The sequence below is a fragment of the Salvelinus sp. IW2-2015 genome, unplaced genomic scaffold (assembly GCF_002910315.2).
Source record: "Salvelinus sp. IW2-2015 unplaced genomic scaffold, ASM291031v2 Un_scaffold5057, whole genome shotgun sequence".
In the NCBI taxonomy this organism is placed as follows: domain Eukaryota; kingdom Metazoa; phylum Chordata; class Actinopteri; order Salmoniformes; family Salmonidae; genus Salvelinus; species Salvelinus sp. IW2-2015.
Genome location: NW_019946324.1, coordinates 11,355 through 17,641, shown reverse-complemented (window position 1 = coordinate 17,641; position 6,287 = coordinate 11,355).

The following is a 6,287-nucleotide window of genomic DNA, read 5'->3' as shown; positions in this document are numbered from 1 at the left end:
GAAACACGCTCCAGGTCGTTGGTTATCGTGGGGGCATGTGACTCTAACAAAGGGTGATTGAAAGCTTTCCACAGGGACGCTGGCCCATGAGTGACTCCAGTGCTTTCCACAATCTGTGTCAAGTTGGACGATGGATGGTCCTTTGTGGTTGCGCGAGTGGACGCTCCTCTTAGGAGAAGGGGGAGACCATCTCGCTCTGAGTGATTTTCCAGAGAAAATAAAAAATTGGTTAAAACATTTAGAAAGTTATCCTTTTTAAGAAATCAAAACGTATAGTAAAGTATAATCAGGTGCCCACCCCAAAGGTTAATGGCAGATAAAAAAGCCCATGACTAATTTTTTGCTCTATGCCACCATCCTCGGGTATATAAGCAGGCATCCTGAACCTCACCCCCATGGTTGTTGTTGCATTGACGTTCCCCGAACCAAAGTACCCAAACCCTAGGTCAGTCTTGGGCACCTGGCCAGATGCTTGATCCTAATAAGCCTTCCCAGCAGACATAGGACCAGAAATAACGAGTCAGTAAAGGGCAGATTAATAGATCACTCAGCACAATTCCGGTAAAGAGGATCCTCTACCCACAACCTATTCAAGCTCTGTGCAGCTATGGATAACCATTCTGCACAAAGTAGTGGTCCCAACTCAAGATTGAAGGATCAGAGAATGAAATCATTAGACTAAAAAATAAAGCTACAGCTACTAGCACCTGCAGTGCATGATGAATTCAATGTTGTGGATGAGAATAGCTTGAAAGAGAAAGAGAATGGGAATTTTTTTGATTCATTACTTATTTGTCCACCTATTATTCAGTACTTTATCACTTTAAACATTCTAAGTCTATATATGCAAAATGACATCGTAAAGGACGATATTGAGCCCTATCCAAAACCAGACCATTCGATACATGGGATTGAGCTAGATATGCGTAAAAAAAAATGCCCAGATCCCTACCTCACAAGTTTCCTATAAAAATGTAACATGATAGCTTTAGGACCCGCCACATCGCTTATAACAGCGCTTTCTGGGTCCTTAGAGTACACTCCTTGTACAAGTATGGAGAACCGCTTGTTACCTTAGAATACCCAAGTATCTTACAGTATGCGTACCCGCTAAGTTTTCTGGACCACCAAATCCTCGGACGCTCGTAAGCTGATGAAAACTGCCTCTAACGTAACTGATACCCGCTCATACCATGCCCACATGCCGATCCCAAAGAACACCTTCCAGCCAAGTTGTCATTTTGTTTGTCTTTTCTGCCCTTCCATGACCCCTCAGCACACGCCTGAATGAATCCCACAACCATACAACACAACTCCCCTCCATTAGCTATGCTCGACGACAATTGTGTCTGCCCCAAAAGCGTGATCCTTTAAAACCGAAGTCATGTGCAAAAGCCCGGTCCCTCCCCCCTTGTCATGTGCATTGACCTACTTTAGTATTTACAACGTACGTTAAACTTGCTGATTGAGTGGAATATTGTACCACTAGTTATGAACCTCACCCTATCTACTAAGGACGTTAATCAACTCTAGATGAAAGTCCATAACATCTTGCAGTAACCCTCGAGCCGATGTCCAACCTACACCGGCCGTTCCATAGGGCCCCTCACCTACAGTCATGGAAAGGAAGCCAGAGAGAGCTTGAACGTTTACCTTAGCTACGTCTTTACGAATCATTGTGTTGCATCTTCACTTTAGAAGGTTAAATGTAAGCCCATAATGCAATATTCTGCAACAAAGTAGCTTATTCAACATTTGCATTGTGTTGCATATACGTTAGCAGTTGACCTTTTTTGCTCCTTGTATTGGCTTATTGACTTAGAGTGTATATTGTATTGTGTTATAACTTTGTTACTAGCTAGTATTTATGAGCGTGGTGGATCCCTTTAGGAAAAGAAGTACCCATTTAACATCTGATTAAAGAGCACACTGAGAGAAATCGTGAAATAATTAGCAACAATAAGCTAGCAAACTACGCTCAAGCTGGCGCTAAAAATGCGAGTTGATCTTATATCAGAGCCAACTACCCTATAATCATATATATTACAGTAATTTATTGATCCAGCTGACCCTATCTCAGTGATACCTAAGCCAAGCTATTGCTCTTGCCTAATCTACCAAGGAAAGCATTACTTTGGAAAAAGACGTAGCTAAGCTAATTAGCAAATTAAAAATAAATACAGCCCTATTTGTTTCAACATTTCAATGAGTAGATTGAAACAGGCCCTGAGTGAGCGACAATAAAGGTCATTACTCTCTTAACTCGAACCGCCCTTACTCTAGACGACCTATTTAGAAATCATCTTTCCGAGGTATGCCACATGTGTGGTGTGATCCCTCAGACTAGCTAACAGTAAGCACAACAGGCCAGACCCAGAAGAGTCGTGTGATCCGCCGCTTAAGGAAAAATGACCAGCGTCTAACTTCTCCTGCAATAGAAGCATCCAATCTACAACTCAGACCAGTATATCCATTCCTGCCTACCACAAAACACAGCAGTCTTATGTAGGTGTTAAGAACTCCTCTAATTATCAGTCAGTACTCTCAAGATCACGTAGCCGATTTACTCAAAATCGCATCCATCTCAGCCAATATGACCTTGATTGTACCCGTTATCTATGTCTGAAACCTGTTTTCTATTTCCGGTATAAACAGTGTTACAATCAACCCCGTGGATAAGTAAATTTAATTAATTGTTTCACCAACATTTTGTGATCCGGAGTACAAGATTATCTTTCCTCACAGCCCTGTAATCATGAGGACGTAAAAAACACACCAAACTCATATACGTCTGGTTAACCTTCTTTTTCCATATACCCCGTGGAAGGCTGGGTGGTAAGCGCTCTTCCGACAACTATTGCTAAACCAATAGATAGCAACAAACTGCTCGAAAGATTGTACATCGACTCTCTCATACTCAGAGAGCCCGTATTGGGTATATAGTGTTAACCAATTAAATATATACTCTATCTACTATAGTTCATATCTTCTGTATGACTCCTTCTGAAATGAATAGTCCTAATCTATACCTTTGATGGGTTCATAATCCTAAGCTTGGTCCTGTCATCTAACATAAACCCATTCCGAGGACCTATTTAAACTCATAATAGAAATACGCAGAATATACCTGTGTGAACGAGCTAGCCCTTCTTGTACCATCCCTCTGTAGGGTGATCAGATCCTTGGCCTCTCATAGAATTACAACACTCAGAGTAAGCTCGCTATCGCAATTTCCTCCATTCCATGACCGATAGAGCTGCCTCAGCCTCAACCTAACTTCCATCCCTCCTGGTGCTAAAAGAAATACTTGTGATCGAACCTTCTGGTATGAGCGAGAGATACACGAAGCCTGGTCCCGCCGAACCAATTAGTCCTTGTTCAGAGGAAAAAGAAGAGCTCGTTGAGGACTGACTATTACCCAGTTTGAAATAGCGCGCGAAACAGAACCAACCTCAATTCAGAATGAGAATCGAAGGAAGAAGGAGAGCTATAATAGTGTAATCTAAGAAAAGCTGGAAAACACCGTTATTAGAGCATAAAGCTGAGAGCGATAGCCTATATGTCCCCTATGACCCACTGACCGAGTGGAAAGGAAGGAAAAACGATTAATATTATGTGGAGAGGTTGAAAAGAGAGGAAAAAGGAAATAATCAAGATTAACCACCAGTGGTGAAAGTAGTTGACTTCAAAGAAGAAGAGAAAATATCAACATTAGTCCCCTTAAAAACCAGGGGCCACTTGCAACAGTCTTTGAATGACAAACAGAATTAGATTTCTGTACCTTCACAAATTACATATGAGAGTATGTATGACAAATGAGTGAGAGACCGATGATCTAAGTATGAAGGTTCGTCAACCTTCCTTTGACAAAGTTGTTTCTGAGCTCCAACTAGCTATAGTCGTAAATGCATGGTTTTTAAACGTAGTTTAGGTGAAACCTTACCTCCAAACCACCCTTCCAAATAGTAGAACAGATGTCTATATGTTTTATGCTAGGTGGTCTCCTGATACATTGAGATTTACTTGAATTCCCATCACCCAAATTAGTAGACAGTCTACATGGAAAAACAGTCTTCACCCCATACGAGATCCTAAAAAGGTAAGCTTTAAGTTTATTTAACCTAATAACTATTTGTGAAACCAACATTGACCCCGACCTGATTGTGCATTGATAAGTGGCTAAACTGCTTAACTGTATCTCACTTTATCAACTTTCCCGTAACATAATCCCACCTCAATAAGAAAAATGAGGTAAAAGTAGCGAGTGTTTACTAAACTCGTTAGTTCTAATAGCTATGTTGTAACTATGAACCGAATCTAGCTTTCGTAGTGAGAATAATACACCCCCTCTATAAATACGAATATTTGTTGTGTGTGCCTTTTAGGCCCTGTTGTATAGAAGCGAGAGGTTTATGACTCGATCTTGATTGTATTCGCGCTTTTTCTTGAATTCTGGTCAAACTAGGACCGTTGTCCCACAATTTTACATCTGATGTTAGTTTTGCGCATAATGTGATGAGTCCGACTTATGTTAATAGTGTGTCGTATATATAGTGTGTATAACAAAGGAGGAGGAAAGAGGCAAGGCATAGATGAGAGAATGGGAATACATTGTGAATGTTGCCCTGTCTGGGGAGCTCCATGAAAGTTGACACTGTGTTTACGCTTTATTCAGGGTGATTGTAAATTCATCATCCATGACATCCCGGCTAATTTGTGTTGCGAGAGACGCGGTTCTTAAGTATGCCACGCGAATAACACACCCAGCAAATCAAAGAGAACCGAGGCGATCAAGAAATCTGGTATTACGCCCCCGATATTTGTCTTGCCTAACATCCATAAACCAGCCACCATCTCTCTTGCGTCCTTATCTGGTTGTGCAGTCTGTGTGCTGTGAGAAAACAATCCTATTGATTACACTCGTTCAAACCCTATGTGAAATTGCCAATCATCCAAATAAATTGAATGTGTCCTCTAAGATCAGCCTAGAGATGTTCAAGGCGGTAGTTGAATGTGTTCACAGTCTGTCACGCTTTCAGAGAACTCCCTCCTCTTCTAACTCTGGAGCGCTTTGTCTGCACTGACGTTTGTAAACTTCATCAATAGTGCCTAGGTTGTAGGCAGACAATCATAATGGGTATAGGAAAAACTTTAGTAACATTGTAGTAGCCTAAACCAATCGCTGTTACATTGAACTGGGTGACATGGGAATATGAATGACAGTCATCCACGGGTGGCGGTAAGTTACTTTCAAATGTATTCCGTGACAGCTACTAGGTTACCTGTCAAAATTGCAATCAGTAAACATAACTTGTGGAATTATCCAAACTCTGATAGTAACGTAATACTGATGTACACTTCAGTTACCATTGAGATTACATTACGAGAAGACAAAAAGTCATGTTACCAATTGAAACTAACACATCAGACCCATTGCCAGGATAACAGCATCAAGTCGCTTTCCTCCTCAAAACCTACCCTCCGAGGAGCATTTCGCGCCCATATCATGTAGCCCTGTCTATCAATCATTTACTTGTATGGTACCCCTTACTGCTTGTTGATTGTAGAATGACATGTCTTCGGTTGATACTCGTCTATGCTGCTTGTCGTGAACCTGACCCCCACGAGATAATAAATAAAACAGCAGGGGCTCCAATTTGAGTGAGTCATGTGGTAAACTCTTATGTTAAAGTAGTGACAAGAGAGTAATAGAAATAAGATAGTAAAGTAAAAGATCGCGACCCAACAGATGCTAAGTGAACGACCGAAAATCATAACACAGATCTGCAGCGCTACTTGTTAGTAAGTTTCTAGATTCAGCAAACAAGTAGTGCGAAGTACCAATAGATTTTTAACATTGTCCCATTAAAGGCCAATTTAGTGGATACCTATTGTGGAATATACACAGTGCATGCAGCAGATGTCATAATTCAAGATTAGACAGTCAAGCTGAGTTGACTGTGTTAGTACTTGTTATCTAGGGACAACCAGCAGAGTTTCTGTTATGTGACAGGAAGATTGACCTGGTATTGCTTACCAGACAACCAGCAGAGTTCTGTTAGTTGACAGGAAGATAGACTTTGTATTCTTCTATGGGCAACCAGCAGAGTTCTGTTAGTTGACGCTGAATTAGTCTGGTGGTTATTGGATGTTTATGAATATCTATAACACTGAAAAGGACTTCCATATGAAAGAGAAACCAATAGCACTATATAAACCTTATGAAGATTAGCTTTAGAAGAGAACGTTTCAAGATGATCGAAATAAGGTGCACATTTTATAAAAAC